Source organism: Camelus ferus, chromosome 12, assembly GCF_009834535.1.
Source record: "Camelus ferus isolate YT-003-E chromosome 12, BCGSAC_Cfer_1.0, whole genome shotgun sequence".
Lineage (NCBI taxonomy): Eukaryota > Metazoa > Chordata > Mammalia > Artiodactyla > Camelidae > Camelus > Camelus ferus.
Genome location: NC_045707.1, coordinates 17,621,459 through 17,633,095, shown reverse-complemented (window position 1 = coordinate 17,633,095; position 11,637 = coordinate 17,621,459).

The window sequence follows — 11,637 nt, the reverse complement described above, 5'->3', positions numbered from 1 at the left end:
GCTGCTCCCTCCTGCCCCACCTAAGTCCTGCTAGGATTGGGGCCGTGGATGGAGAGAGGGACTGACTATCAAGCTGGGTAGTGAGATGCAGGGAAGAGCCTCCCTGTCCTCCTTCAGGCTGTTTCCAGGAAGGCTCTGGGGTCCTTCCTGGGGTCCAAGGTCCAGTCCCTGGAATCAGTGAGAATGATTACAGCTTCTTTCCTCCTGGATTCCTGGGGGCCCAGCATGAGGGAGAGGAAAAGATAGGAAAAACAAATGTGGGGGAGAGAAAATAGGGATCAGAGTGGAGAATATGATTCATCTGGGTAGAAATGAATCTTAGATTCATTCATTCATTCATTCATTCCGTGAATCAAATGTATTCCCACGCTGCGTACTGAGGGAAACATAACTGTGTAAGACACAACCCTGCTCTGAGGAGGTGACTTGGTGCTGGAGTGAGGACCCAGGGACCCTGGTTTGAGCCCGGACTGCCACTTGATGGACAAGACACTTCTCTAAACCTTGGGTTCCTCATCTGTAAATAAGGATAATGATACTTAACTCCCAAGATCACTGCAAAGATCAAATGAAAGAAATATGGAAGAGTACCTCATTCGCCTGATTTCAACGCCTGTTCGATGCCAGTGGATCAGGTTTACAATCAGGGAGGGGCGCTCAGGCAAGTGTAACCCAGCCCAGGGTGTAACAAAGGCCAGTTCTTGGGGTCTCTGTGGGAGAGGCCACTTCCAACGGTGGTGACTACAGCAGGCTGCATGGGGAGGTGCCTGGTGTGTGATTTTCATTCAGTAAATGTTTGCAGAATGAATGGGGTGTGCTGCAGCCAGGGCCTGCAGGTAGGGTAAGGTTTCAGCAGGTGCTGGTGCCAGGGAGGGACGGGCAGAGCCCTGGGGCTGGGGCAGCTAGTGCCAGTCAGGAAAGGCTAGCTCGGTCCTCGGTGAGGAGTTTGACCTTTATTCTGAAGGCAACGGGAAGTTCTGAGCTGGGGAGTGTCAGGATCAAAGTGGTGTTTGTAGAAGATCAGTCTGGCTGGGCCCTGGGAGAGGACATCTTGGAACAAAGTGAGTGCGGAGGTGGAGGGGGGCAGGGCCAGGGGGCGGGAGGGAGAGAGTGGACGTGTCTGGGAGCCTCAGGCAGGGGATGAGGTCACCTCCCCCTCCGCTCTGCAGGGAGGGGGGCGTTCACAGCAGCACATCCCCGTCTGGGAGGGGGAGCATCTCACCTGGTTGCCAGAAGGGGGAGAACATTGCAGGGAGGTGGGGAATTTCTCAGGGACACAGAGAGCAAGGGAACGCTGCCTCCTTTCTCCTCCTCCCTCCACGGGATCCAGGGGCTGGCTCAGAGTATCAAGGTGGGAGGGGAGAGGGGGACAGGGCTGGAACTGGGATCCAGGTCCCTTTGGTTTTGCAGGTCCTCCTGTCTTCTAAGAGAGAGGGTGAGTCAACTGCGGGTTTTAAAACTGGAGAAATAGTTCATGGTGACAGAAAGAGTGAGAACCCACAGGCCCCAGAAAATTCACTGTCATGAACCCCAGAGGGCCACTTAGGAGGACCATAGTCCAGCCCTGGGACCTAACTTTCTTGGGAGGGAAACTTCTGGAAGCCGAGCCCCCCAGCCTTTGTGGGCACCGGTGATCCTGACCGCCCCCCTGTGCTCCCGCCTCACTTCCGGATGGACCTCACACGCTGGGCTGACTCAGGCACATGCTGGGCCCACAGTCCTCCCAGCCCCCAGCGCTGACTCAGCCCGAGCTCTGGGAATGCTGAGATAGCCATCCCGGCCCTCCGGAGGTGGGGAGATAAGGTTTATGGCTCACTCTCCGTGAGGTGGTGGGCTGTGCATACATACCTCTAATTGCATTCCTCCGAGGCCTGACCCTGCCTTACTCAGTCTTTTCCCAGGAATTTCAGGCCGTCCCAGGGCACGATTTTCAGAACTTTGCTCCTCCTGGGGACCTCCCCCCCCCCCCCCCCCCGGGGAGGATCTCCTCAACACCTGAGCCTTGCCTGGCTCTTGTCTGCCTCCTCCCCCCAGGCCTGCTGCTCCCGCTTACCTTGGGTCTTGGCTCCTGGGCCCTCCTGACCCAGTCTAGGCCTGAGTGAAAAGCCCCAGCACAGCTCCTTTTGCAAAAGAGCATCCCCTCCTTGCCTCTCCCCTCATTTCTACTCCCACTACTCCTTGCATTGGCCAGTCCTTCCTTCCATCTAGCCTTTTCTTCCTTTCGATGTTTAAATTAAACTTTCACTGAATTTAATATTTCTTTTCATTTTGTGTCCAGGTCACATTTTCTACATTAAAAGATAATCATATAATAACTCTAAATGGAGTAACACTTTTAAAAATTGTGACTCACTATACTGTACGCCTGTAACTTAGATAATATTGTACAGCAGCTAGATTTCAATTAGAAAAAACTTCCTGGACTTTGAAAAAAATTTGGATTTTGGGAAAAAAATATAATCATGCTGACTCCCCCCACCTCCTATACCGTCAGAGAAAAAAGTGAAGAACTTGACACACCTTGAAAGATGGAATGCGTGGAGAGGATGTCATGGCACGGAAGTAACAAAGAACACAAAGAGACCAAACAGTAGATGTGTCAGAAGCACGTAGAAGACAGCTGGGCTTGCAGAGGGAAGGAGGAGGCATGAGAAGGCTGAAGCTTTCAGATGCAATCACTGGTGCCACACTGAAAGGGAGAAAAGGCTAGACTGAAGGAAGGACCATCTAATCCAAGGAACAGCAGGAGTAAATTTAGGGAAGGGGGGATGCTCCTTTAAATGGGAGAAAAGCGTTCCTTAAAGGAGCAGACGCTGCCCTGTTCGCTGGTTGGTACTGCAGTTGAGGTAGGCTCGGGAGGGCAGGTGAGGGTGTACTTGCCACAGGCGCCCTTTAACAGAGGAGAGGGGGGAAAAAGACAGGGGGAAGGGTGAATTCTCTCACCACAGCAGGAGTCCCATACAGGGACTGTACAGGGGCAAAGAAAATCTCCTGCAAACATTATCATCACATAATTGATTTTATATAGGAAAAAACAAAAGCTGAGTGTCCATATCAGCTGTGATTTCAATCTTAATGCTTTCCCCATGACATGGCAACCGCTTTGGGAAATTCAAAGTTCTAAAAACTAAATTATGCCATTTGCAGCAACATGGATGTACCTAGAGGTTATTCTACTAAGTGAAGTAAATCAGAGAAATACAAATATCATATCACTTATATGTGGAATCTTTAAAAAAAAAGCACAAATGAACTTACTGACAAAACAGAAAGAGACTCACAGACACAGAAAACAAACTTATTGTTACCAAAGGGGAAAGGGAAAGGGAGGGATAAATTAGGAGTTTGGGATTAGCAGATATAAACTACTATATATAAAGTAGATAAACAACAAGGACCTACTATATAGTACAGGGAACTACATTCAGTAACCTGTAATGAAAAAGAATATGAAAAAAATACATATAACTGAGTCACTATGCTGTACACCACAAACTAACACAACATTGTAAATAGTGATACTTCAATTAAAAAAACTAAATTAATTTAAGTGTCATTAATAATAAAACATAATTTCAAGGAATTTTAGAAATAAATGTTTCTGTTCCTTCACTGTCCAGATGAGACAACTGTAGCTCTGGGAAGGGAAGCGACCTGTCCAAGGTCACCCAGCAATTTAGAGATTGAGTTGAGACTAGAACACAAAGAACAAGGTTATTTGATTCCCTGATTGATGTTTTCCTGCAATTCTATGTTGTTCCAAGAAATGTCGAAAACAATTCTCAAAATGAAAGCTAATTTTCATTGCAAAACCTTGAGCACTTTGGAGGTGGTGGAAGGAATTTGCAGAAGTGAAAGGACTTGAGGGTGTGTCAGCTCACAGATGAGTGGAAAGGGTGGGGAGCAGGGAGGTCAGCTAGCTAGCCAGCCAGCTCTCAGCTGCCCTGGGATTCCTGGGCCCACCCCAGATCAGCAGGGGCAACTTCTGCGGGCCTTCTGGAAGTCATCTTCCTTTATCAGAGGTGCTGGCTGATGGGAGTCAGAGCTTTCATGCCAGCCTGAAGAAGCTGAGTTCCTATCCCCTGTAGCTTCAGTCTGTCTCTGGTTAGATTCAGGACTGGGGCACCTAACTGGGTTTTGGAGCTACAAGAGTTGGGCTGAATTCTGATCTTGACACTTAACGTGCTATGTGACTTTACAAAATGTATTAAAAGTTTCTAAACTTCCGTGTCCTAATGTAAAAATAAGGCTCACTGTACTTTCCTCATAGGTTTAATTGTGAGGATTAAATGGGTTATAAAAAGTCTGTGGTTCAGGGAGTGCCTGGCATATGGTACTATCCTGAAGGGATCGGGAGAGAGGGAGGTGTGAGACCCGGAGGGGGAGGCGGCCTCGGAGGCAGGTAGGGCCCTGTTCTGCCTCTCCCATCTGCTACTGTAGAGCACAAACTATTCTGAACACTGTTGCTCAGTATTCTTAACTCTAAAATGGAGATAATGCTTATTTCACAGTTTCCGTAAGGATTAAAAGCTGTCATTACCACCTTAAGGGTAATGGCCATTGCGGGTACTTGGACCCTTGCCCAGCTCTGGGAGACCAGGTCAGAACTGTGGATGCTGAGTCAGAGCCCAGGCTGAAGCCTGGAGGACTGAGGGAGGGAGAAGCCTGGAAGGGAAAATCTGGGAGGGCTTCCTGAAGGAGGTGTTTGGAGTGGAGCCAGGCTGGAGGGACAGAGAGGAGGAGGGTCGAGTCTGGTGAAGAGACCAGGTGGAAAGAGATTTTGTGTAGGAGCTGGCTGCCAAGTGGAACAGGGCCAGGGTGGGGAGGGGTGACTGGGAGTGGAGGGTTCATGTGGATGCACATGGGAGCCATGGGAGCCATGGCCCCATGGGTTTAGGTGGATGTCTGGGGAGTTTGACTTCTGCAGCAAAACACTTCTGAAGCAGAAGCTCTGGTCTGGTAGGGAATCGGCCCTCTCCCTGGTGGGGCTTTCTCTCCTCTGCCTCCCATGTTCTGGAGGCTGTTTCTGCAGCTCAAGCTTCTCCTGGCTTCTGGAGTGAATCACCTGGGAGACCTGGGAGGCAGGGGAGGACAGAGCAGCATGCACTCCCTCCTCCATGCCTTGGGGAATCCTGGCCTCAGCCTGGAATTCTGTTGGGAATGCAGAAACAGACACCTAGTTGTGTTGCCATGGGAGCTCGCCTGACACTACCTTGGGGCTAAACTGGCTCAGGCTGACCAAGACTGAGTCGGTTCCCACCTTCCAGATCAGCAGCTTTGTCATAAGACCTATGACTATGTCACCGTGTCCCGCTTTGAGGTTATCTTAGCCCTTAGACATGAGGGAATCCCAGGAAGTATGTTGGTTATTGGGTGGTAGGTAGCAGGGCTTCCCCTGACCTGAGCTGCATTCCCACTCTCCCTTTTACTTCCTCTCTTATGGACACAAACACACACACACACACACACACACACACTGGCGCAGGCTAAGTCAATCATTAGTGAATTCATTCATCATATGTTGGTGGAGTACCTGCTAAGCACTTCCTAGTGCTGTAGATACCGTAGTTAGTGAGACAGTCAAGGTCCCTGTTCTCACAGAACTTCCCTTACAGTGGGAAAGTGTGCTCTGAGTCGGTCTGAGTCACTAAGTAGAAGAGGTAATTTAGCTGTTCAACAAATACTATTTGAATGAATGTAACATATCTTTTTTGGATTGCTAAATAAAACAAGAAAAATGTTTTGGGGTCATTTCTTCTGGGTTATCCACATTACTGCCTCCCTTGTCGATGACTGGACACTGACTCTATAGGAGCTTCACTGGAAAGAGCATGCTCAGGCTTTGGGTTTACCCCATATCTGAGGTCAGATCTTAAAGAACTTTTAGTTTTCTTATCTGTAAAATGGGGGTAATGTTACCTTTCTCATAGATTATTTCAGGATTGCAAATAATATATGTAAGAGATTTGACCTTGACCCTTAGTGGGTACCCAACAAATGAAAGCTGCCATTATTATCACCATCATTTCCACCAGTACCACAACTGTCACCACCATCATGGTCGACAGGGAGAGGAGCTGGGGTTCACAGCTGGGGAAGAGAAGGGGGTGTCAAAAGGCAGGGCTCAGTTTGCATGGCTGGTTCCCTGGGAACTGGATTTGCAAGCTTCTGTTTTGCATGGTGGCGGAGTTTTGCATGCTGTCCTTTTATTACTATCCCATAGACTCCTCCTTATGGCCCCAATTGCCACTTCTCTCTAGTTACCCTCAACCCTTCTGAATGAGTGCTTTCCCCTACCTGAGCACCTCCCGCAGGGGACGCAGAGATGCATGAGACACGGTTCCATCCTGCAGAGACAATGCTAGGACTTCAGTTCTCACAAGGCAAATGAGTCAAAGCGAGTGTGAACACAAGTTCCATGGGGTGGTCTTGAAGATGGTGAAGGGATGGGGGAGGCTGCACACAGAGGCGGGGCCGTGAGAATCGAGCCGACATTGATTGAAAACCTACAACTGTCAGGCACTGTCGCCGTACCTGACGTTCATACCAGTCATCTTAGGTCGCTGCATTTTCAGCTGAGGGAAAGGAACCTCAGAGAGATTAAGCAGAGTGCCAGTTTCATACAGTTAGGAAGTGGCTCCAAGATTCTTTTGATTGCATTCACTGGCCCTTGGCTTTCAGTCATACCTGGATGTACAGCAGTAGAATCAACAGCCTTGGGGGTCAGCTCTGCTAGTGAGGGGTCCATGGGGTTCAGATTCCAGTTTTCTTCACAGCTGTGTGGACTTGGGCACTTACCCATCCTGCCTGGTCGGGTCTTCGTGAGTTTCAATGAGGGGAAGTGTGGAGTGCACATAATAGGGCCTCAGGATGCGTGTCTGGGGCCCTGACAACCCATCTGTTGACCTTCTGCCACAACTACCCAGATGACAATGCAGACTGCACTTGTACGGCGCTCGAACTTTTGGGAGCTCCGTACTACAGCGAGCAGAAGCCTCTCTCTGGGGGCTTCTTCCTGCTGGTTTTAGTCGTATCCCTTGGGCCCCGCAGATGAACGTCCCTTCCTCCTCCTGGCAGTCGCTGCCTTTTCTGCAGGGCTCACACTCTCAGCTCCAGCTGAAAAGACAACTATCTAAGAGGTCTGTGGAGTGTGGTTCCCATTCATCTCTTTATCCCAGACACCTCCTTGCTTTGGCTCCCGTTTGTCCAGGTCCCTTGAAAGAGTCAGACAAGAGCCCATTCTCCAAGCACAGCAGGATAAAGGGGAGAAAACGGGTTCTCCCGTGCTTGGATTCCCTGCTGAGGACCACGGAGGGTTTCATGGCAGCCTCATCATTGTGGTTGCTGGCGTGAAGGTGTGTGTGTGCATGCATGTGTGATGAACAAATTTAAGGTGGCAGGTGTAAGCTGCCTGTTCAGGGGAGGGGCTATACCTTCACTTGGCGACATCCACTTTGGGTAGGTACCCTGCCAGGCAGAGGCTGGCACAGAGATGGGAACCAGACAGAGATCCTAGATGATGCTGTCCTGTCCGCAAGGAGCTATGGCTTGATGCTGCTGGGATGAATGTGATGGCAGGGGAAGGTCCGGTGGTTCATGACAAGTGTGTGCACCAGTCTGGCGGGATCAGAAGGTGTTAGGGTTCAGAAGGGAGCTACTGGAAGTGTTTCTGAATCACCTTCTTGCTTCCCTTCATTTGGACTCATCTATGCAATCAACTGCTATATCCTGTTGGCTCTTCCTTCTTACCGTCTTCCCACTGTGCGGCTCCTGGCACACCACAAGACTTCCCACCTGTATGCTGCAACAGCCCCCTTTCTAGTCGCCTGCCAGTTTTTGCCCCTGCCTTTAACCTGCGTATCGCAGCACCCTGAATCTGCCTAAAGCACCACTTTAATCACGTATCCCTCTGCTCCACACCTTCCTTGGCCCCTGTGACCTACAGGATAAACTCCACTGCTCTTTGAAACCCTCAGTCTTAGCCTCACCCCCCGCCACCTGCCTTTGCTGCTCTGTTCCGTAGGAATCCTGTTCTTGCCCAATAACTCATTGCATTTCCATATCTTTCTTTCCTAAGCTCAACTCCATTGAGCCCAAACTCATTTTTTTTTTCGAATTTTTTTCTTCTTGTAAGTTAAGGATCATTTTATTTCCAAAATCTGAAAGCCAAACTTATTTTAAACAGCTCTTGTCTTCCTCTGAAGTCCTATAACCTATGTCTGAATCACTCATTTATCTGAGCTCAATATTTCTACACTTGATAAGTGTAGAGGGTAGACTTTGGTCAGGCAGTATTTATATTTATACAAGGGCTCAGCAAGTACACCAATATCTTTATACCTTACAGCCTTCCATATTTCCATATCTTCTTGTGTACATTTGGATTAGTGTAAGTAGCGAACATCTGCTGTTTTTACCTGTACAACATCTCTTCGTTTTCTTTTGGTGAATCACCTCGTTCTGCCCCCTTCTGTAGAGTATGGGTGGGGTGGACCACCCCTGTCTGGGGCCTCGCTCATGGTCTGGTATCCTAGTCCCCTGGCTACCGTAATTGGTTCTGGGAGGAGCATGTGACCTAACTCAGTCCAGTGAGAGTCAGCCTCAGAACTTCAGCTGGAAGGATGGGCAAAGAGGTGCTCCTTCGGTTACCATCTTTGCTGGAGCACAGATGGACATGGTTTACCAAGAAGGATGCTGACACAGAGGGAAGGAGAGTCCAGGGAAGGCGAGTAAGATAGTCTGGATGGCATTACCAAGCTCCACATCCTGCTGTGCCAAAATCCAGATTTACCCTCAAAGTCCCCAGTTGCGTGAGCAAATAAACAGTACTTCATGCTTAAGTCCATTTGAGTTGGGTCTCAGTCACTTGCAATCAAGAGCCCTGAGCAATGAGTATCCGTGTGTTTGGGTTTGAATGATTTGGCTGTGTGTGCGCAGGGGCATGTGCGATGCGCATTGAAGAGTGTACGTGGCTGTGATGGGTGGGAGAGGAGGGGGTGGCATGTACTCGTGTGTGTGTATGTAAGTGGGGGAAGGGAAGGGACTGACCAGCTGTGAGGGCACATGTAGGGTCAGAGCGGGTGCCTGCGCACAGTGTGGGCTTGTGAGGAGTTGTCTGTTCCTGGCGCCTGTGTGCCCTGAGGGCAGGGGCTGACTGTGAATTACATGCACCCAGGGAGGACCTAGCAGATACTCAGAAAACAGTGCTTATCATCATTAGCCTCTACCCTTTGGAGAAAATCCCCACTGTTTGCAGATTGAAGCCAAATTCCTTAGACTCTTTGAGTGATATATAGAATCATAAAACTAGTGTTGACGGCTGATTATACCAACCCCTAAAAACAAGGGAGGATGCCGAGCCCCAGAGGGGTGTGATTTGTTTGAGGTGTAGCCAGATTTCACCAGGCGGAGCCCTTACTTCCTTCTTCTCCAGCAGGTGGGGACAGGGCTGGCAGGGCTGGCCTTGGGCCCTTTTGAGGAGACCCCCCCACCAGTCCTGCCTCTCCGTGGGCTGTGGCTGCTTTTATGGCAGTTGAGTAACGTCAGGCTGGATATTTACAACAGAATACACGGGAATTTACGGCTTCCAGCTCTGATGGCTGAGTCTCCATCTCTGAGCCTTCTCTCCAAGGTGGGCTGGGCCTTGGCTGTTTGCATTCCATTCCTTCCTTCCTCCCTCAGTTCCTCACTTCACCAGAACAGATGGCTCTCCCCTAGCCAGAGCTTCCCAGCCAGGGTGCCTGGTCTTGCTGGCTGTGCCAAGAGTGGGCTATACCTGTGTGATACCTGGGGCCCACCAGCCCTCTGAGTGTCTGAGTGTGGCCTTGGGCGCCCACAGCCTCTGGCCTGACCACCTCTGATACCAGGCAGACCTTTTCAAGTACCGCAGCCTGCCATACACAAATGCTCATTTCCTGTAGGCTGTGACCGTTGCCCGTGGAATGGTCTAAGGAGCAGAATGAGATCTGAAGAACAAGAGAACTCCTCTTAGAGGACCACACCTTGCCCATGACTTTTCATGACCCCACTAACATTGTGCAACGTTCTCTTCTGTACCAGGCATGGAAAAGTCACTGCTCCTGTGTCTTAGGAGGGCAAGAGGGGGCCCTCTTCTTCATCTAGGGCCGGGGTGGGTGCCTGGGCTAGTGTTTTAGAGTGAGCCCTCACCTGGGACTCTTTGGCAAGCATCAGGGCATTCAAAAGTTCTGGTCCAAACCCACTAGTTACGGGTTTTTAAGGGGGTGCTTGGGGGATATTTTTCAGGCCACAGAGGGCTCCCTTTTTAAGCAAAGTCCTAGATTTTTCTGAGGAACTGGGGCTGGGGGGAACAGGCTGAAAAATGTAGATGTAGAAGTTCATTCCAGACAAGACTGACTTCAGGCAACATAGCACTGAGGGAGCTCACCTCGGTACCCTTCTCCACTCCCCCCCAAGCCCTCCAGCCTTCTCGGGGGGGGGGGGCCCTCGGACCCCATGCTGATGCTCTGCTCCCCTTCCTGTCAAAGTGGGCTGTCCTCAGTTCCCCGCTCTCAGGCCCTGCCCCTGACAGTACCAGTTTGCTGATCTAAGGACAGTCCCTGGGCTGCTAACCTGCCGTGCCACTTTTCTGGCTCCTCGTCATGATCCTGGAAGTATGATACAGTGGTTAGGAGCATGGAGAAAGAACCCCACTGCTGGGTAAATCTGGGCATGTTTCTTAACCTCTCTGTGCCTCAATGGGTAAAAATGGCATTATGGCACCTACTTTAGAGGATTATTATGAAGATTAAGTGAATTAATATTTGGAAGCCATTTTTGGACCATGTAAGTATTATCACAGTGTTACAGTAAGTGGCGTTACGTATCTGTTTCTCCCTGCACACAGTGAAGGCCACCGAGGACCCAGTTCCCTCAGTGCCTCCCCAGCATGTGCCCTGTGTAGAGTCAGCCATCAATATACTGAGTTAACGACTAAGGGCTCCTAACAGTCACCTTTCAATGGGAACCTTCAGGATACACCTCGCTTAGTCACAGGAGGCTCCTACCCATACCTAACTGGTGGGAAAGGAAGCAAAAAGTTATCTCCCCAAACTTTTTAGGCTAGTGCCTGATAAGCAAATGAATGGATGAAAGAATGAATGAGTTAACAAAAACAGACGGGAATAAAGGCCTTGGGCCCCTGCCCCTCACTCCTCACCTTGGTCCTCAGGTTGCCAGGCAGGAAACTCAAAACAAAAGACCTCTGGACAGTAGCTCCATTGCCAAGCTGCTCAGGCCACAGGTGTTCTCAGGGCTGGGGGGTGGGGGGGGTGAGGGTGGGGGCTGTAGCTGAACCCCGGGTCCCTCCTGTTTCTTGCTCCCTCCTGCGCTCCAGTCTGGTAACCTGAAGGCATCTTTAGGGAAGCTTTTTTCTTGCAGTGGAGCTGTGTGTGTGTGTGGGGGGGGGGGTTGGGGGGTGGGCTGTGTGACTCCCTCCTGAGGGACCCATCCTCCCCGCCTTCCACTGCCCATCACTCAGGTCTCCTGTCTGCTGTCCTCACTGCCATGGGTGGGACCCATTTGGGTCCTCTTTCAGTCTCCATCTGTGTCTCTGGCCACGGCAGTGGAGTGTCAGGCTCTGGGAACTTGCCATCCTATTGCCCCTTCTGAGCAGGGACC